A 24,482-nucleotide genomic window follows, 5' to 3' on the forward strand; every position below is an offset into this window, starting at 1 on the left:
AGGATAACGATTTTTGTTAGCATATATTTTCTGAAGGATATGAAGTCCAAAACTTAAATGTATGTTGCTATTTAGTGACTTCAGTCCTCAGTGAATGTCCAGGAAAAACACACACATTTTAAGAGAAACAGGCTAAGAATATGAGGCAAAAATCTGCACATTCTAAAAAATCTGGTCAGCTGAGAGGTATGGCCCTTACTCTGCATACTCAGCTGGTGCAAGGAAGAGGCATGCAATGAGGTGTTTGCAGAAAATGCCCCCTCACTTATACAAAAGCCAGTCCATCCAAGAGGCCCTGGCCATCTACATGGAGCATGAGCAGTGGTATCTCCAATCTCCACTAGGTAGATAATGCCATGCAATTTGTCTCAGAATGTACTGAAACTCTCCGTACTCTCCAGTAGTGACAAGTGGGCAATGTTCCATTAGTCCTTGCCCTCCCAATTTGACTCATCCAGTGACAGGGGCACTAACTGAACTGGTCACCTGGGTTGCAGCAAGGGCTCTAACCTCCTGCACCATGGAGTCAGGCTTACTACATCATCCTGTTTTCTACTTAATATTGCCTTTATGTACCCTATACATTTCTTTTACACCATCCTTCCTGTTGACACTTCCCATAGGAAATCCCATCTTCTCATGCCAAATATCTTTCACAGATTGAAGAGAACCATCCCTGCCTGTGCTCCACCCTTTATGTTATTTCTGCATATATTCTGTAAGAGCCCACTAGTTTCTTTTCCACCTATGGCCCTTCACAAATCTGCCCACCCCCAACATACAAATTATCAATTATCTTTGGGTGGACATCATCCAGTCCTCCTGCCACCACCTTTACAAGGATGAGTGTCTGCCTCTTCCCTACTTCGTTTGACAGCTTTAAATCTGTTGTTATATTGTTTTTGCATGCTTAGTATTGTACTTGTACTCTCCATTTGTACTTTAAACAGCTTCTTTGTATATTTTTGCTTTATACTCATTTTTCCAATGGTTGTGTTTGAAAACAGTCAGCACGGATCAGTGCTCTACTCCTGTCAAAAAATGGCAAATAAATAAATAAATAAATACTTTTAGTGTCAGTACATTTAGTGAGCTTAAGTATAATTTCCCACTTCTGCACTGTACCCCCCTCTTTTAGGATCACTACTACACTAACTCTTCTCATCTCCTCTACCATTTTTCCTATCTTTTGATTTATTTTATTTTTTAATGCGCTCACTTCTATAACATTACTGGATAGCCACCATGCTCCCTTGCCTTCAGCTCCTTCGACGTTTGTACTTCTCAGTGGATCTTCTCAGTTATGATGCAGTCATTCAAATTCTTTTTCTGGATCTCCTTTAACTGGTACTCCACCCCTTTGCTGTCCCTGCCCCAGTCTGTTTCTTATCTTCTCTGCTGTTGTTTGCATTTCAGCTTCTCTAATTTTTCTGAGCTCTTCCTACATTTTGCCTCCTTTCTCCCTAGTCTCAGGACTTCCCACTCTCCTTTACCAGCTGTTTACCTTGCTCCTCTCCCACTCTTTGACAATAGACCCTCCAATACCATTGTTCCACTTTTATATCGGTTGCTATCCTACTTGTCAGCTCTCCCTTTACACTGTCTTCTATATCCTTAGTGCCTCCCAGCCATTTCTCTTCTCCCAAATTTTGTGTTGGACTTGTGAAAGGTTCTTCTCCAATTACTTGATCTTTGCTAGTGTGAACCAAGTTATTCCCAGTGAAGGTATATTCTCTCTTTTGTAAGTGCAGTTCCCTACCTAGGTCCTTCTACCTTGCCTTTTCTGATGTCCCCTTGCAGGTCTTTCTCTGGTCTTTCATTGAATCTGTTGAGACAAAGAAATCCCCCTTAATGATCTCCCTGTCTATCACTCTTCATCTGAGCACACTCAAAAAAGAATCTGCTGTAGAATTCCACTCCATTCTCATTTAAAGTTATGCATTCACTATCATCTAGATTTTCCAGTTCATTCCCCCTTACCAAATAATCCACTGAACCTCTCTGCTCTTCCTCAATGTCATTTTCGATGCTAGTGTCCTTACTGAAACATACTGGCTATCTTCTCTTACAGCCTCCTATTTTGTTGTCAGATTTCCCTTTGGACTATTCTGGACTTAACATTTTTCCTTCTTTATTTTTATCTGAGATTCATGTAACATTATCATGTCACCTTGTATCCTTGTTAGCCTTGCATAAATTATTTCCTCATTATGGGGTGCAAGGCTGTCCATTGTTCCTTGTCACAATAGTTGTCCTTGCTTACCTCATTTCTTCACTTTGTCAGCACATGCACTTCTTCCACTCCCATGCAATTTTGAAGGACACACCTACTCCTGGTCTCCACAATGAGCAAAACTTTGTGCTCATCGACAGTCATCTACATTCCTCCCCTCTTCCCCAACACAGTGTCATCTGCCATTGTCCAGCTTGTCATATTTGTGCTCTTGGACAAGGTCCCTCCTGTCCTGTCCCCACTTTTTCCTTTTCTCATCTTTTACTGTTTTTCCATACATGAATGATCCCTTGTCCTTGCCCTGTCCTCTTTGTGCATATTGCTGTCTGTAGTATACATTTACCCATATGCTGTGTAATGTGCTACTCTAATACATTACAGCTTAACCAACAGTTGGTGTTTCCACTATTTATCCTGTTTCCCTCAATATCCCCCCCCTTTATATCCTATAGTTACAGAATTGTCAGTTGCATGCATATTTTACACAGTCTTGTCATCCCCTTTATCAGCTGGCTCTTTGCTCTTAGTTTGTCCGTGCTATTTCCCCAGCTGTTGCCACCTTTTTCCCTAGCCTAGCTAAGAATCCTACAGTAGTAAACAAGGCATCTTATTTTCTTTGGATGTTTTATATTTTGTGATAGCAGTACACTCATCTGCATAAATCTGGAAGTCAATTGTCAGTCACGTCTCTCATTAAGCTGTATCATTTTTTTCATCAACTCTATTGTTAAATTTCTTTTTGTAGTGGGTTTTTAACCCAATGTTAACTATCAGTCCTATCCTAACCAATCAGCCCATTTGTTCCCCTTTCACCAGGATGATGCTCAACTAGGAAGGCCATTTCTTTTTTTACTTCCTGAACCAAAGCCCATACCTCTCAACCTGCTTAGCATAAGAACTCTGGACAAACCCTACAATTTTAGTGACTTCAGTCCTCAGTGATTACTCTGCATACTCAGCTGGTGCAAGGAAAGGGCATGCAAATGAGTGTTTGCAGAAAATGTATCTCCAATCTCCACTAGGTAGATAATGCCATGCAATTTGTCTCAGAATGTACTGAAACTCTCCGTACTCTCCAGTAGTGACAAGTGGGCAATGTTCCATTAGTCCTTGCCCTCCCAATTTGACTCATCCAGTGACGGGGCACTAACTGAACTGGTCACCTGGGTTGCAGCAAGGGCTCTAACCTCCTGCACCATGGAGTCAGGCTTACTACATCATCCTGTTTTCTACTTAATATTGCCTTTATGTACCCTATACATTTCTTTTACACCATCCTTCCTGTCTACACTTCCCATAGGAAATCCTATCTTCTCATGCCAAATATCTTTCACAGATTGAAGAGAACCATCCCTGCCTGTGCTCCACCCTTTATGTTATTTCTGCATATATTCTGTAAGAGCCCACTAGTTTCTTTTCCACCTATGGCCCTTCACAAATCTGCCCACCCCCAACATACAAATTATCAATTATCTTTGGGTGGACATCATCCAGTCTTCCTGCCTCCACCTTTACAAGGATGAGTGTCTGTCTCTTCCCTACTTCGTTTGACAGCTTTAAATCTGTTGTTATATTGTTTTTGCATGCTTAGTATTGTACTTGTACTCTCCATTTGTACTTTAAACAGCTTCTTTGTATATTTTTGCTTTATACTCATTTTTCCAATGGTTGTGTTTGAAAACAGTCAGCACGGATCAGTGCTCTACTCCTGTCAAAAAATGGCAAATAAATAAATAAATAAATACTTTTAGTGTCAGTACATTTAGTGAGCTTAAGTATAATTTCCCACTTCTGCACTGTATCCCCCTCTTTTAGGATCACTACTACACTAACTCTTCTCATCTCCTCTACCATTTTTCCTATCTTTTGATTTATTTTATTTTTTAATGCGCATATATATACAATCAAGTCCACATTGCTGCTTATTTCACACTTGAATTTGACACTCACCCTTATCGTGTGACATAAAACTGAGAATTAAATTTAGCAAGTGGAACTGTCTTTGCAAAATGTTTGACCTGTGGAATGTGTGGAAAATTTTCTGGAATGGAATCAGAATTTTGAACACATTCTGGTATGGACACAGTGTCTGATTCATTCTTAGATTTGAAGTTTGCATCACAGAAACAATGTTGTGATGGTGAGGCTGGTTCTGATACAGGAAGAAGATGATTTTGGTTCCTCCTATATCCTACACCTTCTGAATGTACCAAGTAGGATCTTGACTTGGCACAGATGTCTGTAATCTGTCCAATTTGATCAAAACCTTTCGTTGAGTAGATGGCCAACTGAGAGCAGTGAATTTTGAGAGCTTCATAAACTAGTATAATAAAATAGGAAAATGTTATTATTTTCAAGATTAAAATGTCAGAAATCTATAGATAAACTACTAAACTACATAAACTACATAAATATCAATTTTGATGGAGTTATACAACAATTTTCCTGTCAAGTAACATGGAGATATATTGAGCCACTGAATATGAACAACTGAAGGAATAATCATCCAAATGCTGCTTTGAAAAAAGAACTGCAATTGATGACATCTACCTTACAGGAACTATCTTTAAAGATGGATGGCTTTAAAATGACTTAGAAAACCTCAAATTAAATTCTCAAAAACAGACTGATACTCTTAAGGTACTATTACAGCAACACCATACAAAAATAACAAATATAGAGATTTCTTTAAATGACATTGAAAGGAGACTCAAAGAGGAAGAATTCCTAAAAGAATTTCTGCTTAAACAGAATACATGGCTGCCTAACAAAATAGGTGACCTAGAAAACAGGAAAAGGAGAAACAACCATAAGGATCTTTGGTCTGCCTGAAAACACTGAAGGAGAAGACATTATTTCATTCTTAACATCCTGGATTCCTGAATTTTTAGACTTGAAAGATGGACTTTCATTTGGAATTGAAAGGGCACATAGAGCACTAAGGAAAGTTGCTTCTACCTCAACAAATACTCCTCCTAGATCCATAGTTATAAAATTTCTTTCATTTCTGGACAAGGAACTAATATTAAAATCTGCTTGGGGAAAATCACCCTTAAAATACAACCAAAGCCTGATAAGGTTTGACAATGATTATTCTTCCAGAATACTAGAACAAAGGAAAAACATCTTGCCAATAATAAAACTGTTGAAACAAAACAATATTAAAGCACAGCTTGCCTATCCAGCCAAAATAAAAATGCTTTTTGCCAATTAGATGAGAACCTTTAATGACTTAGAAGAAGCTACTATATTCATCAAAAACAACAACATATTGTCTATCCCTGAAGAAATAGAATGGATGCCCCCTACTCTTAAAAGAATAAAAGAAACAAATCATTGGACTGATGCTAGAAAGAAGAAACAAATAAACTGATTCCAAGATAGCTGTCCCAAAAAAATAACTCTTACAACTACATCTCTCAAAAGTATCAACTGATATGCTACATCACTTGTCATCTGTTTTTATTTAAAAAAGTAGGGTTTCTTAAACTGAGAAACAGTAATTTATTCAGAATGTTCAAAGAGTCCAATTATTCTTCACAAACAAAGGTGGGTCAAGATGGGTTAATATTTATATTATATATAAGCCAAACAAAGCAACACAGAATACAAGCACAGGCATTTCTATTCACCTACCTGAACTCAGTGAATACTTATCTTGTTCATTTTTCATTGATTTTACTTATAATAATTTAAATTAATTAATTCATTAATTCAACAAGGTACCATTCATCAGAGTTCAGACTCAAATGTAACAAGTTAACATCATATATAATAGCAGTAACAGTAGAGTGTTTTGAAAAAAATGCTGTCATGGAGAATAATGCCTTCTTCAGTTAAAGTATGATTTAGAAATGTCATGTATATCCTTGTTGAATAATAGCAAGCTCTTAGTACAAACGTCATTATTATTCTGTCTAAACATAATATCAATTACGGCAAGTATCATAGCTTTGAGTGCAGTTTGATTAAGCCCAACATGGTGTATGTGGATGCAGCTGTGTCTGGCAGCTGTTGTATGTTGCCATTTTCATCTCCGGGAAGCTGTGGGTTGCTGCTTGTGATCAAGGTTTACTGATGCTTGTGTATTAGGAAGGGACATTTGGTGTTTTAGCCTGGATCCAGTGGGAAAGGGTGGATAAAACTGATTTGGTATAGTTTGGCAGAGAATAGTTTGTTTATAAATCTGCTGAGTGAGAGGTGGGAAGGCTGGACGAATGTGTTATCTCTTGTTGTGGCTTGTTGGGACTTTTTTTTTTAATCTGTTTGTTCGCTGTTCTTTTCCTGGATGCTACCTCATTGAAAGGGAGGGAATTTAGGCTTAAAGTTGCAGTGAAGCTTTGCTTCAGGTGCATTGTGAACCTCTTGTATGCAGTACACAAACACACTAACAGAAACAGACACTCCCATGTTGCTATGGTAACGGAGACAGAGTGACGATAATGCTTAATGGCTCTGAGGTGCCGCCGAGATAATTTTCGGCAATGAAGTTTTTGGTTTAAGAAAAAAAAAATAATAAAAGGGCTGTTTTAAACCACATGTACACATATTGATGGTCTCCCAACACTTTGTTTAGCTCACTCATTAAGTTGATTCTTGATAAAAAAAATAATAATAATAAGCGCAGTTTTATATTTAAAATGTATTTTGGTCCAAAGACATTAAGGACTTACATAAGAGTGGAAGTCTGAGTTATTGTGAAAGACTAAGAGCACTTGGTTTTGTGCAGTACCCTTTACAGTGGTCTAGGAGGTGAGCTTGCTCAGACTTGTTGGGCATATGGAAATAACTGATTCCCGAGGTGTTTGTGTAGCCGGGAAGTGCTAGAGAGTCATCAGATTTCCTTCATGGAAATATCTGTGGGAATGGAAGGTGTGTTGAGTGGTTCACTGGGAGAGTTGCCACTGCATGGAACAGGCTGATAAAATGGAACAGGATAAATATTGGTTTGGATATGTTAAGAATAGCCTGGAAACTCACCACATGAACTAGTGAATCGTATTCTGGCAAAACTGGATGGGCATTGTTTGAAGTACTGATATGTGTGTAAAACAAATAATTTAAAGTCTATGGACTATATAAACATGCTTGGAAGGAGCTAATAATAAGAATAAGCATTACAGTTTGTGGTCTCTCAAATAACTAAGCAACAGCCAAAAAAAAAACACACACAATAGTTATGTAATGTATGGTTTTAGTAAATCTAGACATATAATATAAAATCATCATATAAGATGAATCAGTCTGATGAGTTTAGATATTAAAGACAGGATTTAATAACATAGGCTTGTGTATAATAATACTACTGTCTTAACTTGTCATAAATGACATACACTATACTGAACATCAAGGGCAAGGATGATGATTTTCTTATATAAGTAAATATGCATGACAAGTCAGGTCATTGCTTTAACTTGAATTGTAATTTTTGTAACCCATCTTGACCAGATATAATACTTAAGCAGTTACCAAGGTAACTAATGTTTGATACATGACATCAAATTGACAAAGTTGTTCAAGAGAAACAATAGAAGCCTGAACTTGAAATGTCATAGAATGTAACAATCATATTCTGAACAAATAGTCTAAAATTGACAATAGACACTCTGTTTAATAACTTGGGCCTGTGTATAATAACACTACTGTTTTAACTTGTAATAAATGACATACAATACATTGAATGTCAAGGGGAAGCATGATGATTTTCTCATATAGGTAAATGTGCATAACAAGTCATATAACTGTTTTAAACCACATGTACACATATTGATGGTCTTCCAACACTTTGTTTAGCTCACTCATTAAGTTGATTCCTGATAAAAAAAATAATAATAATAATAATAAGCGCAGTTTTATATTTAAAATGTATTTTGGTCCAAAGACATTAAGGACTTACATAAGAGTGGAAGTCTGAGTTATTGTGAAAGACTAAGAGCACTTGGTTTTGTGCAGTACCCTTTACAGTAGTCTGGGAGGTGAGCTTGCTCGGACTTGTTGGGCATATGGGGATAATTGATTCCGAGGTGTTTGTGGCAGGAAGTGCTAGAGAGTCATCAGATTTCCTTCATGGAAATATCTGTGGGAATGGAAGGTGTGTTGAGTGGTTCACTGGGAGAGTTGCCACTGCATGGAACAGGCTGATAAAATGGAACAGGATAAATATTGGTTTGGATATGTTAAGAACAGCCTGGAAAGTCACCACATGAACTAGTGAATCGTATTCTGGCAAAACTGGATGGGCATTGTTTGAAGTACTGATATGTGTGTATGTAAGGATGGAAATACACTTAAAACAAATAATTTAAAGTCTATGGACTATATAAACATGCTTGGAAGGAGCTAATAATAAGAATAAGCATTACAGTTTGTGGTCTCTCAAATAACTAAGCAACAGCCAAAAAAAAAAAACACACACACACAATAGTTATGTAATGTATGGTTTTAGTAAATCTAGACATATAATATAACATCATCATATAAGATGAATCAGTCTGATGAGTTTAGATATTAAAGACAGGATTTAATAACATAGGCTTGTGTATAATAATACTACTGTCTTAACTTGTCATAAATGACATACACTATACTGAACATCAAGGGGAAGCATGATGATTTTCTTACATAAGTAAATATGCATGACAAGTCAGGTCATTGCTTTAACTTGAATTGTAATTTTTGTAACCCATCTTGACCAGATATAATACTTAAGCAGTTACCAAGGTAACTAATGTTTGATACATGACATCAAATTGACAAAGTTGTTCAAGAGAAACAATAGAAGCCTGAACTTGAAATGTCATAGAATGTAACAATCATATTCTGAACAAATAGTCTAAAATTGACAATAGACACTCTGTTTAATAACTTGGGCCTGTGTATAATAACACTACTGTTTTAACTTGTAATAAATGACATACAATACATTGAATGTCAAGGGGAAGCATGATGATTTTCTCATATAGGTAAATGTGCATAACAAGTCATATAACTGTTTTAAACCACATGTACACATATTGATGGTCTTCCAACACTTTGTTTAGCTCACTCATTAAGTTGATTCCTGATAAAAAAAAATAATAATAATAATAATAAGCGCAGTTTTATATTTAAAATGTATTTTGGTCCAAAGACATTAAGGACTTACATAAGAGTGGAAGTCTGAGTTATTGTGAAAGACTAAGAGCACTTGGTTTTGTGCAGTACCCTTTACAGTAGTCTGGGAGGTGAGCTTGCTCGGACTTGTTGGGCATATGGGGATAATTGATTCCCGAGGTGTTTGCGTAGCCGGGAAGTGCTAGAGAGTCATCAGATTTCCTTCATGGAAATATCTGTGGGAATGGAAGGTGTGTTGAGTGGTTCACTGGGAGAGTTGCCACTGCATGGAACAGGCTGATAAAATGGAACAGGATAAATATTGGTTTGGATATGTTAAGAACAGCCTGGAAAGTCACCACATGAACTAGTGAATCGTATTCTGGCAAAACTGGATGGGCATTGTTTGAAGTACTGATATGTGTGTATGTAAGGATGGAAATACACTTAAAACAAATAATTTAAAGTCTATGGACTATATAAACATGCTTGGAAGGAGCTAATAATAAGAATAAGCATTACAGTTTGTGGTCTCTCAAATAACTAAGCAACAGCCAAAAAAAAAAAACACACACACACAATAGTTATGTAATGTATGGTTTTAGTAAATCTAGACATATAATATAAAATCATCATATAAGATGAATCAGTCTGATGAGTTTAGATATTAAAGACAGGATTTAATAACATAGGCTTGTGTATAATAATACTACTGTCTTAACTTGTCATAAATGACATACACTATACTGAACATCAAGGGGAAGCATGATGATTTTCTTATATAAGTAAATATGCATGACAAGTCAGGTCATTGCTTTAACTTGAATTGTAATTTTTGTAACCCATCTTGACCAGATATAATACTTAAGCAGTTACCAAGGTAACTAATGTTTGATACATGACATCAAATTGACAAAGTTGTTCAAGAGAAACAATAGAAGCCTGAACTTGAAATGTCATAGATTGTAACAATCATATTCTGAACAAATAGTCTAAAATTGACAATAGACACTCTGTTTAATAACTTGGGCCTGTGTATAATAACACTACTGTTTTAACTTGTAATAAATGACATACAATACATTGAATGTCAAGGGGAAGCATGATGATTTTCTCATATGGGTAAATGTGCATAACAAGTCATATAACTGTTTTAACTTGAATTGTGGTTTTGTAACCCATCTTGACCATACATAATACTTAAGCTGTTACCAATGTAACTAATATTTTATACATGACATCAAACTGACAAAGTTGTTCAAGAGAAACATAGAAGCCTTAACTAGGAATGTCACAGAATGTAACAATCACATTCTGAACAAATATGAAATTGACAATAATCACCTAGTTTAACCTTTGCTGATTATACAAAATAGAATGTTGCTATTTAAATCTAAAAGAGTTCAGTATGTGCCATAAAATAGCAATTTAGGAATATGGAAAGGGAACTTGCAATCATTAATCACAATAAGTGAATTTGTTGTTTTTAACCTATAATTTTGCTCATTTTATAAGAAATGGCAGATATGAAAATCATTATGTGTAGGGAATTGGGGAAAGAGGGATGCACTGATAATTAAAATGCCCTAACTTTCATCAGTGTTCACATAAAACAAACATGATGCTTTAAGTAAGTTAGCAACAAAAAAAGTGATTTTGATATATCCAGTAAAATACATTGTATTATAAACATTAGGTATAAATATTATTACCATCTATTTATATTGAGTAATACGTTTTGAATGACTTCATCAAAAAGGGTGAATATAATGTGTAAAAGCACACCAGCAGTCCACGGCAAGGATTCATAAGTAAATGTTATAAATAAAATGGTACAGGATGACAAAGATAAGCATTTTCGCATGTAGCCTCTTCAGATCTCTTATGGGCCTTATCCTTCTTAGCTTTGGTCCATTTCTAAGAAGGATAAGGCCTATAAGAGGTCTGAAGAAGCTACATGCAAAAGCACTTATCTTTGTCATCCTGTGCCATTTTATTTATTAAATTTACTTACTAATCCTTGCCGTGGACTGCTCATGTGCTTTTACATATTTTATTAATTTATCAGTGCACATAGCAGTAGTTTTATCTCTCTTGCAACGTTTTTCCATTGGACTAATAATAAGGGTGAATATGTTATATAATTGTGTTCTATAATCTTTATACTGAGGTTTTATATATGATACATCCTACTTTACTATGATTGAATTGCTTGTCATCTGTCTTTCATGTAAATATTAATTGATGATACAATAAGTAGACATTTATATTGTATTATAATTCTGCCTAATCTATAACAGTACTATAGCTGTTCAAAATAATATAAATATTGCTTATTCCTATTACAAATATTCTCCATATGATAATTCAATTAATGGAGCTCAGATGTTCTGGATTGTCAAGGTATGAGTCATAATCTGATGGACTTAGGTTTATCCATTAGATTAGCAATGATTTTCATTCAATGGCTAGTGCAGATCTTAGTTTTGTTAGCATTTATTAATTTAAATTTATTTCACAAAAACATTTTAGTATGCCTGACCAAAACATAACTATTATTTTTGGTAAATACTCAGAGTATAAAACTGATAATATCCTTTAAAAGTTCAAACATATACTTTATAGTTATCAGAGGAAATTTTAATAGTCACAATAAAACAAAAAATACATAGTCTAAATAACCTAAGATGGATTTAACTTTATTATCTTTAAATACCAATGGCTTGCCTCCTGTGTGGAGTCTGCATGTCCTCCCCACGGTTGAGTGGCCTCCGAAAGACATGCGTAAATGGGCGTGTCTTCGCTGAAGGTTGGGCATAGGGCTGGCAACCCGGCACCATAAAAATCGACTGCCAATCATTAGCGGACCGGAGTTCCGCTGTGGCGACCCCTAACCAGGAAAAGCCGAAAAGACAAACAACAACCAATAGCTTAAACAATGCTAGAAAGAGATCAAGTCTACTGAAACATTTAAAACTGAACAAAGCACACATGATCTTCCTTCAAGAAACTCATTTCAAAACAAATGACAATTACAAATGGAATGCTAAGGAATATATGATATTGGTGCAAAGACAAAACGAGTAACAATTTTATGGAAAACAAATGTGATTAACCCAGAATTATTTATAAGTATGAAGATAAAGAAGGCCTTATGGCATTAGTAATAGTTAAATATAATAACAGAATATGGACCCTAGCCAATCTATACTGGTTCCCAGACATTGGAACAGGAACTTTTAAAAAGCACTTGGATTTAATTTCCAATAATTATAAAGACAACTTAATATTAGGAGGAGATGTTAACTGTATATTTGATATTTCTGAAACTACAAATAAAAGACCGATGCATACATCTGCTGTATCAAAACCTTTAAACAAGTGAGTAGAATCATTTCATCTTGTAGATACTTTCAAATTTAAAGAAGATACATCTTTGTTGTTTTCCCATCAAGATCACATATTTGGTACCCCAAACTAGAACAGATAAAATATTTGCTTCCCATGACTTACTCTCTAAAATCATTAATTTCTCAATCACTCCCTGCCCCTTTTCAGACCACAATTCATTGATACTAAAACTGCAAAATGGGTACAAACCATTAATCTTTAACTTCAGAATTCCAGCATATATAACTAAAATTAAAGAGTTCAAACCTAAATTTACAAAATGCATATATGAAATCAAATATAATGACTTTAATATGTGAAACAGTATTTCAACATTTTACAAAATACTGATAAACTATAAAACAACACCCAACACCTCATATTGGAAATATATAACAAAAGGACACTCAGTACAGTTAACTAAAGATATTAAAACAAATATCTTATTATCAATAAAATATACATCCTTTACACAAAACTGGAAAGTTTTTAATTGTAAATGCTTGCACACAGCATTCTTAACCCCTGAAAGAATCAGTAAAATTAGTTATATCATAAAACTAATATGTTGGAGATGTGAGCAAGTGCACAATTCAGATTGGAACTGCATTTTCTTTGACTGTGTTAAAATTACGCCATTTTGGAATGGTATTAATAACTTTCTACAAGCTTTATTTAATGAATCATTTTTTTTTACCTAAAGCTCTTGTATTAGTAAATGTGAATAATGGTCCTCATTTGAATAGGTCAAACATGTATCTAGTGTGGACTACACTTGCAATTTCAAGGAAGTGTATAATATGAAGATGGAATACAAACACAATGCCAACTTTGGAAGACTTCTACAGCCTACTGAAGACCACAGCTTTATTGGAAATTAAAATTGAAGCACTAAGAATTTATCCAAAGTCATTTATCAACAACCCTTGGGGAAAAGTCTTATCATTGATTGACACTATACAATAATTGATCAGACACTCTGATAATGGATTGGACATACTTATAAAGTAACTGTATACATTAAGATCTGTTATAGTGTCAGGCTAATGTAAATAGTGTATATAGTTATTCAAGATGTTATGTATAAATACTATGGAATTCATTCAAATGTATTTGAAAAATAAAAAAAAAATTGAGAAAAAAAACTTGTCTTGATTGGATTCTTACCATCTCTCCGTCCCTCAATGGATGAAGTAACCTGCTAAATCTGTCATAACTACATTTCCAAATATTAAGCTTCTTAACCAACTGAGCCATTATGGTTTTACTGTTCTTAAGTTTAGACTTCAATAAACTGGAAGTAATGGATAGCATAGTTCTAGTTTGTCTGGAAAGCAGTCTTTCAGCAAGTGAGCCAAGAATATTGTCACAAGGTATGTTTCCGAGAGTAAGCAAATTTAAGAATATATTGGTATTGTGATGCTTTGACCTTTCAAGTAACTACTTTGTACTCTGTACTGCACATTCAGCTAGACCATTTGACTGAGGATATTCAGGACTACTAGTGACATGTACAAAGTCCCAGATGTTTGCAAATTTATGAAACAACTGGCTATTAACTTGAGAACCATTGTCAGAATGAAGTTTGTGTTGACTACCATGAACTGAGAAATGATGTTTCAGCTTAGTAATAACAGCAGTTAATATTAGGTTAGGTAGTAGATCAATCTCAAACCAATTCAAATAAGAGTCTATCAAAACTAAGTAGTGTTGATTGTTCCACTCAAAGATATCAGCTGCAATTGTTGACCACAATAGTTCAGGAACTGGACTTAGCTAAAGTGGTTCTCTTTGCAAATGTGATCTAGTACTATTGCATACTGAACAAGATGAAAGTACTTTATCAATGTCTTTTGGTAATGAAGGCCAAAATACTAATTATGTCACTCTTCTCTTAGTGGATGCAGCACATGGGTGACCACAATGCAAAATCTGCATATATTCTTATTGTAAGGAAGCAGGAACAACAAATACAGGACCTTTGAAAACAATGCCATCTTCCATCTACAAGTCATCTCTGTAGGGAAAGTAGGTTTGCACTTCAGGTGGTACACTAGATTGCTTTTACAACCATCCAACATTAATGTAGTGAGTGAGCTTCTGCAAAATTGGATCAATCGGACTGGGTTCTCTCAATTCATCAAGTCTAGTGGTAGAAAAATTGCACACTGCCATCACTTCAAAGTCATAATTCTCTGTGTCAAGCTATTCTGTCATATTTCTGTGTAATCTGGATAAGGTATCAGCCAAATAAAGCAATTTGCCTTTCATGTAGACCATTTTGAAATTGTATTTTTGCAATTTAAGCATCATTCTTTGCAATCTTGGAGTGGAATACATAGGCTTTTTTAGAATAGTAACTACAGGTTGGTGGTCAATCTCAATCTCAATAGCTCAACCATAAATATAATCAAGAAACTTTGAACATGCAGATAATATTGCCAAAAGCTCCTTCTCAGTCTGAGGATACTGCATCTCAGTTTGGGTTAGTGTTCTAGATATATAGGTGACTGGTCTTCTTATTGAAGTATAACTGCACCAAGACCAAATTTTGAAGCATCACAGGAAAGAGTAACTGGTTTGTTTACATCACAGTATCTTAATGTAGGTGGGGTGGCAATTTTCTGATTAACATCTTCAAATGCCTTCTGATGCTGTCCCAACCATGACCATACAACATGTTTGTGTGTTAGCTCTTTTAAAGATGCTGTCAGCTGACTGAAGTCTGGTATAAACTTACCTAAATAGTTGACCATGCCTAGAAAACCTTGTAGAGCTTGTACATTATCTGGTGCTGACATCTCAAGAACAGCTGTTTGCTTGGTCGGGTCTGGTCTCAAGCCTGTAGTCGTGAACAAATATCCTAAGTATGTAACTTCTGGAAGTCTGAATTTGCACATCAGAGGATTGAGCTTCAAGTTTACTTCATGTGCTCTATCTAGAACTTTCTTGAGGTTTCTGTCATGCTCTGTTTCACCATTGCCTCCAATCAATAAATCATCTACTATTATGGCACAAGGATAATCTAAAAAAAATTGCTCCATGGCACACTGAAAGACTTCACTTGCAGAATTTATTCCAAATGGCATTATTAGGAATATGTATCTGCCAAATGGAGTACAAAAAGTAGTTGGAAATGAGGATTTGCGATCAAGAATCACTTGCCAAATGAACTCTTTGCATCCAAGACGGAGGAAATGGTGGCATTTGGTATTAAGGCTGCGACCTCTTCGACTGTGCGTATGGATGATAAGGTCTTTTTAAGGCTTTGTTTGGATCTCTACCATAGATGATACCCATTCAGTTGGTTCTGTGACTGGACATATCACACCTTGCTGCACCATTTTATCCAACTGAGTTTTAAGTTATCCTGCATAGCTATTGGAACTCTTCTTGTTGGTCTGACTACAGGACTGACCTCTGGATCTAACTTCATGGAATACACAACTGGAAGTTTGCCTAACCTGTCATCGAAAACATCAGCATACTCTGAGAAAATGGCTTCAGAAAAATTAGAACTTGAAAATATATGTACATGATGAACTTTAGCAAAAGAAAGCAAATTTATTCTTAAACTTTCTTTGTGACCCAATAAAGATTGCACTGGTCTTCAGACTACATAAAACAATTTGTAACAGTTCTTGGCCATATAACATAAAAGCATCACTGAACCTTCGGTTTGAATTTCTTCACCTCTATAAGCAACAAGTCTCGGACTACTGGCTAGATTTAGTTATTCATTAGTTCTCACTTCAGCAAATGTGTCTGCTGATATAACATTACACTTTGAACCACTGTCAACTTGTGCTCTGTGGATTTTCCATTAATCTGGACAGTACAAAACACCTCGCTTCATGTTAATAAATTCACTGCATCAACTCTTTCATCAAGCACTAATGCACCATCGACATAGAAAGCTGTCTGCTTCGGCTCTACCTGATCTTGCTTCTTTGTGTGACCTTTCTTTACAACTGTGTGAGGCTTACTTGATTGTCAAAATTTTTGGAGGAGGTTCCATTTTTTACACTTGTGGCATTGCTGAACATATGCTAAGTACTTCTCTCTTTTAGACTCATGATTTACACCACAATTGCCACAGTAAACAATAAAGCTGGACCTGGGTTTTGCTGATTCATGCTTATACTGCATTTAGCTGGAGCATGCTTCTTTCTTAGAACTTGCTGGAAAACTATGCGTTTTTCTGGAAATGCCGTAGCTGCCACATGCTTGGACCTACTTTTGTTTGCCATATGCTGTGTACTGTCTACATTTGCTCTGGAGCCAACTGAACTCATGCTCTTGTCACTTGCAAGCATACTCATGTTTTCTGTCACTTCATGGATTTGACAAATTTAACTGGCTTTACTCAATGTTAAATCACTGTCATGAAGCAAAATCCCTCTCACAACAGCACTGTTAATACTACAGACAAGCCTGTCCTTTACCAGCTGATCTTTTAAATCTCCAAACCGACACCTTTTTAGCTCTGTTTCTCAGGTCAGTTATGTAAGCTGCAAATGTTTCCCCTGGTTTCTCATCTCTCATGTAAAACAAATGCCTCCCTAGTCTAATATTTGTTTGAGGGTTACACATTTCTCTGGACTTGTGCTTCAAACACCCGGGGTCCACCCTTGATTCAGCCTGTATAATAATATGATGATTTTCACCTTTTCCTTCATATACTTCAGGTGCATACACAAATGAATGCTCTCTTTCTATGGCCTGTGACCCAGATAGGTTTAGCAAAATGAATGCCTTGGTGCATGCATCTCTATCTGCATAAGCTGCTTGCATAAAAATGTCATACTCTTGCTCAAATATTCTCCAATTTTCTGCAAAATTCTTATCAAACACAAGTGTTTTTCAAAATTCATCTGCCATATTAACACATACCAGCGAAGGGTTTTGCAAATAACACAAGCATATTCAAATGCACGTATGCCAGAAACGTATGTCAGTACTTGTAACTTTATCCAATGCCTTTGTACTTCTGAATTTATACCTTTTGGGCTTCTCAAAATAATGCTAATGAACAAACTTGTAACACCTTTGAATAATTGTACTTGGTGAAATAAACTTCTTGGGTGGTTTAACACTCTTGTAATATCGTTTGGAAGGCTAAATGCAAAAGTCATTTATCATCATTTAAGAAACATCTCAAAAAACTTTATGATGTGAGTGAAATAAATTCTTGGGCACTGTAATACTCTTGCAATATCTTTTTGCAATAAATCACCTCTTATCAGTGTAAGAAACATATCAAATAACTGAACAATGCAAATAAATTGGACCTCTCTTGCCCAAAACTCAATAACATTTCGAAGTAGTTGCACTTTGCGGATAACTGCATACATTCCAACAAATCACTGGAACCACCACGATAGTTAAAAGTTTTTATTTTAAACAGAACGAGCGCTTTCACGCACCTAACAAGTGCGCTTCATCAGGTTACAATGAATAGAGAAAATATTCCAGTTTATATACAAACATTCACGCCCTAATTAATAAGCCTTTTTGGCGGGTAAGTCAAGTCCAATCTATCAATTTAGAGAGGACAAAATTTATTACATACATCCTAAAAAATTTTTTCAAAGTTAAAGATATAATAAAACATTATCATACCGCTCATCATATAAAAATAGTATAAAAACTATCGATAATGATCATATGGTATATCTCATGAGATGCTATCCTACTGTGAAGCAGTTAAACAAAATAATATCCTCCATTCACGGATACTCATATGGAGTGTTAGTAAGGTAGCATAGCATACCTACTTAGCAGCATTCCATACATAATCGAAAAAACTCTAAAGCATCTATTTCTAAAATAAGAATCTATAACATGTTCATGGTTAAACAAAATCAAAACATTACTACCAGCTTCTAAACTCAAAATCTCAGAACACAATATCAAAAATAAAATATATATAATACATGAAGTATATACATATACTTTGCCCCACACCTACATAAAAACAGATCTATAATGAACAAGTATCAAGAAAAAACAGAATAAAATGGGGACAGAGGGAGGAAGGAAAAAGGGAGGGGGGGAAGAAATGATAAAAGAAAAAGAAATAGATATGGTAATGCGGTAAAAAAAGAGATGAGGAACGAAGAGATGAGGGGAAGGGGAGGGAGGGGAGAGGGAGGAAGAGGGGAAAAATGGGAGGGAAGGGGGGGAAGGAAAGGAGGTGTACAGGAAAGAGGAAAGAATGGGAAAAATAGAAAGGGTAAACAGGAGATGTAAGAAAAATGACATGTGTGAATATATCTTCACCTAGCAATAGCATCTAAGCAAAATCATTACTATATGAGAGCTCTAAATATCTAAAACCAGTGATAGAGCATTTAAACAGCACTACACAATTCTATAAAAACAATATATATCTATCTTTCATAGAGGTGGATGCGACCCATCAGGAGCCAACTGCTCATTCAAAGTTCACCTCAGAACAATGTAAGAAACGCGATAACTTTATACAAGCCACAATCTATGTTATTAGGGAGCAGAAAGATCATATAAGAGCAGGTCTAATATTAAGTGATGTATTGAGGCCAGGTTCTATGTGTGCCCTAAGTGTTAGAATCCATCTCAACTCATATAATTCTAGGGTTCCTAGTGTATCACCCTCCCGTCTGCTGGGATATAGGATTTGAAGGACTCTATATCTAAAAGTGTGGGCCGGAAATAATTGACAGTGTCGGGCCAGTACATTACTATCATTCATTTTCCGTATATCATATACGTGATTGTACACCCGATCCTTAAGTCTGCGTGTCGTTAGGCCCACATAGTATACTTCACAGCAGTCACATGTGGCTAGATAAATTACATTGGTAGTGTCACATGTGGCATAAAAATTAGGGGTGAAAATAACACCCAGTTCCCTATTTTCGTATCTCTGTTCTTTGGTGATATATTTACAGATGCAGCATTTTTTGCAAGGAAACGTTCCTTGTCTGAAATTAGTTCTTAAATCAGTAGGTATATATGAAACTTTTTCTTTACACAATAGCCTTTTTATGTTGAAACAATTATTATATCTAAAGCTAGGATATTTACCTACCACATTCATCAATTCTTTATTCATGCTTAGCAGTTTCCAATTCCTAATCAAAATTTCTTTAATATATTTGATATCATTAGTATATTTGATGTCATGCCACGGTGGTGCAGTGGTTAGCATTGCCGCCTCACAGCAAGAGGTTCTCCGGTTCGATCCTCGGCTGGGGTGCCTTCTGTGCGGAGTCTGCATGTCCTCCCTGTGGTCGTGGGTTTCCTCCGGTGCTCGGTTTCCTCCCACATCCCAAAGACATGCTGCAGGTGGATTGGACACTCTAAATTGGCCCTAGGTGTGCATGTGAGTGTGCCTTCTGTAGAAGGTTGGGCGCCGGGCTGGCAACTCGACACCGTAAAACTCCACTGCCATTCAATGTGCGGACAAGGTGATCCGCTGTGGCGACCCCTAACCGGGAAAAGCCGAAAGAAGAAGAAGAAGAAGTATATTTGATGTCATATTGTACTACACCCATCTGGGGTCTGTGGTGATGTCTATATAAAAACTTCTTAGGGCACGTTACAGGGACATTTATATTGTTGTTTCTACAGCTCATAATTAATTGAGTAGGATAACCTCTATTCATAAAACATTGCTCTTGGAAGTCTAAAAGACGTTCACTCTCACTGTCAGTGTTACAGAGTCTAGTTACCCTAGTCATCTGGTTCTTTACTATGTTAGGGAAGATGTGCCTAGGGTGCATACTCTCATAGTGTAATATTCCATTTTTCCAACACGGTTTCCTGTATAGAGATGTAAAGAACTCATTCTTGTCATTTTTAACTATGGTTACATCAAGATAGTTAATACTAATACAGGAAAACTAAATATCTAAAACCAGTGATAGAGCATTTAAACAGCACTACACAATTCTATAAAAACAATATATATCTATCTTTCATAGAGGTGGATGCGACCCATCAGGAGCCAACTGCTCATTCAAAGTTCACCTCAGAACAATGTAAGAAACGCGATAACTTTATACAAGCCACAATCTATGTTATTAGGGAGCAGAAAGATCATAGAAGAGCAGGTCTAATATTAAGTGATGTATTGAGGCCAGGTTCTATGTGTGCCCTAAGTGTTAGAATCCATCTCAACTCATATAATTCTAGGGTTCCTAGTGGATCACCCTCCCGTCTGCTGGGATATAGGATTTGAAGGACTCTATATCTAAAAGTGTGGGCCGGAAATAATTGATGGTGTCGGGCCAGTACATTACTATCATTCATTTTCCGTATATCATATACGTGATTGTACACCCGATCCTTAAGTCTGCGTGTCGTTAGGCCCACATAGTATACTTCACAGCAGTCACATGTGGCTAGATAAATTACATTGGTAGTGTCACATGTGGCATAAAAATTAGGGGTGAAAATAACACCCAGTTCCCTATTTTCGTATCTCTGTTCTTTGGTGATATATTTACAGATGCAGCATTTTTTGCAAGGAAACGTTCCTTGTCTGAAATTAGTTCTTAAATCAGTAGGTATATATGAAACTTTTTCTTTACACAATAGCCTTTTTATGTTGAAACAATTATTATATCTAAAGCTAGGATATTTACCTACCACATTCATCAATTCTTTATTCATGCTTAGCAGTTTCCAATTCCTAATCAAAATTTCTTTAATATATTTGATATCATTAGTATATTTGATGTCATATTGTACTACACCCATCTGGGGTCTGTGGTGATGTCTATATAAAAACTTCTTAGGGCACGTTACAGGGACATTTATATTGTTGTTTCTACAGCTCATAATTAATTGAGTAGGATAACCTCTATTCATAAAACATTGCTCTTGGAAGTCTAAAAGACGTTCACTCTCACTGTCAGTGTTACAGAGTCTAGTTACCCTAGTCATCTGGTTCTTTACTACGTTAGGGAAGATGTGCCTAGGGTGCATACTCTCATAGTGTAATATTCCATTTTTCCAACACGGTTTCCTGTATAGAGATGTAAAGAACTCATTCTTGTCATTTTTAACTATGGTTACATCAAGATAGTTAATACTAATACAGGAAAACTCATGCGTAAAACTCAAAAAGGAGGTAGTAGTCCCCATATAGCTTACAAAATCATGTAGGGATTCAATGGTGCCATTCCAAAAAAGAATGATATCATCTACAAACCTCCTATAATAAATGGCCTTGTTAACAAAGTTCTCTTCATTAAAGATATACACCCTCTCCCATTCATAAACTGCTAAGTTGGCATAGGCATTCGCACAGGGGGTGCCCATGGCAACCCCCCATGCCTGCCTATACGTACTATCTCGAAACATAAAAATGTTATTATTTAATATCAGATCCAGCAAAGTACAAATAACAAACTGTTCACCATTGCTGATATTACCACATTCATTTAAATGCCTCCTGACCGCTTCTATACCAAACTCATTCGGTATACTCGTAAATAAACTCTTAATATCAAGAGTGACCATAAGAGTATCAGAAGTTATCCTATCAAGTAATGATACCTCTTTTAGGTCTTCTAACAGTTTATACGAGTTTTTCAAAATGGTGGGTATCATTTCAACTAATGGGCCAATTTTTGATTGTACATACTTTGATGCATTCTCAGTTACCCATAATTTGCCCGATACTATCGGCCGCAAGGGTGGTGGGTATGTCCCTTTATGTATTTTGGGCAACCCCTTGATTATAGGAATCAAGGGGGCCTCAATATCAAGAAATTCATAAAGGGATTTGTTAATACATCTAGACATTAAAAGGTCGTATAATGTATCATGGACATTCCTAATGATTGATACAACTTCTGATTTACCTATTAAAGTATATGCAACATCATCATTAAGCATCTCATTCATTAAGTTCTCATAGAGAATAGAGTCCATTATTACGACACCCCCCCCTTTGTCGGCAGGTCTAAACGTCAAGCTGTTATCTTTACAAAGGGCATCCAGGCTGTGTTTCTGTTCCACATTCAAGTTCACGAAGAGCTTTCTATGCCGCTTTTCTCTGAAATACACATAAAAGTCATGCTCACAAGCTCTCTGGAAACAGTCAACCGAGCTCGGTAAAGGTGGCACATAAGAGCTCTTCCTTTTCATCTCAACAATATTATATTCATGTGTCGCATTAACTGAATCTTTATAGAGTAGTTTGAGGGCCACTTTCCTGGTAAATTTACGAAGCATAATCAAAGTGTCTGATAGTTCACTCCCTCTAGAGGGAATGAAAGAGAGCCCCCTATTAAGCACCGAGCAATCAATATCAGTCAGGGATCTGGATGACATGTTAAAAAACAGGGTATTCAAAACTTCTTCTTTCTGATTCCCCAATTCTCGCCAGACATCTTGCGCTTGTCTCTTCCCCTGCTTGTTGAGCGCGTCTGCGCCCGATGCTTGTACGGAAGCGGGGAGCTTAAAGCAGAAATTGCTTTAGGGGCATAATTTAGCTGGTGCATCCCATCTTTGGGTCTGGCTCCTCCGGTTGTTAAGTTTAAGCCCTGTTGGTTACAGGGTAAGGAAGAGGTTGATAGTGTTACATCCACATCAATCTGTGACAAAGTCGAAGCAATACTATTAGGTGTATTAATATTTGGCTCAGTTCGACTGGTCGTGCTGGTCGTATCACTAGATGCTGCATTGTTCTGATCATTGACTTCACCTGAAGCAGCAGCTTCATTAAATCTTGGCCATAAAAAGATATGGCCAGATTGAAAGTCATTACAGTCACGTTTTAGCTTTCTAAGCTTAGTTTGCTCCAGCTTATTGCTGTAGAAAGTTAGTTGTTTCAGCATATTGTTTAACCTGGTCATACAAAAGTCACTTTTATACTGAGAAATAAGAACCTTGTGCTCACCTTCAACCTTACTTATAAGGTTCTCCTCTATAGGTTGGAAATATTCAATAAGTAGCCTTAGATAGTTGTTGCCAAGATCCAAATTCAACTGTTGCCATCTTCGTAGGAGCTCGGGATGCGCTTCTCCGTAGCTCGGCATGCAGAGGACCCGCATGCCTCGCGGGATGACTTTGAAGTGCAAGCACGCCTCCAGGTGCTTCCTCTGCCAAATAAGCCTGTGGAGCTTATACAGATCATTTTCTAAGCTCCTTAGTGCTACATAGAACTCTTGCACATTTTCCGTATTGGTATTCACCGCTAACGGAGTGGTAGCTTTATTGTCATAATTAAGCAGAGGGTTCTCTCTCTGATGAAACAGTTCATTCCAATTAGTGACAGTATCAGTATTACCAGGAACATAATCAAGTTCGATATTCGGTGTATCCATCGTGTGTTGATGAGCCAGGAACAAAAGCAAAGAAGCCAAAACCAAAAGCACGAAACCCAGCACGACCATCCAAAGGTACCAGCGAAGTAAACAGTAGAATATTCCAACAAATCACTGGAACCACCACGATAGTTAAAAGTTTTTATTTTAAAACAGAACGAGCGCTTTCACGCACCTAACAAGTGCGCTTCATCAGGTTACAATGAATAGAGAAAATATTCCAGCTTATATACAAACATTCACGCCCTAATTAATAAGCCTTTTTGGTGGGTAAGTCAAGTCCAATCTATCAATTTAGAGAGGACAAAATTTATTACATACATCCTAAAAAATTTTTTCAAAGTTAAAGATATAATAAAACATTATCATACCGCTCATCATATAAAAATAGTATAAAAACTATCGATAATGATCATATGGTATATCTCATGAGATGCTATCCTACT

This window comes from Protopterus annectens, chromosome 1.part1 (genome assembly GCF_019279795.1).
Source record: "Protopterus annectens isolate FY-2018-M chromosome 1.part1, PAN1.0, whole genome shotgun sequence".
NCBI lineage: Eukaryota > Metazoa > Chordata > Ceratodontiformes > Protopteridae > Protopterus > Protopterus annectens.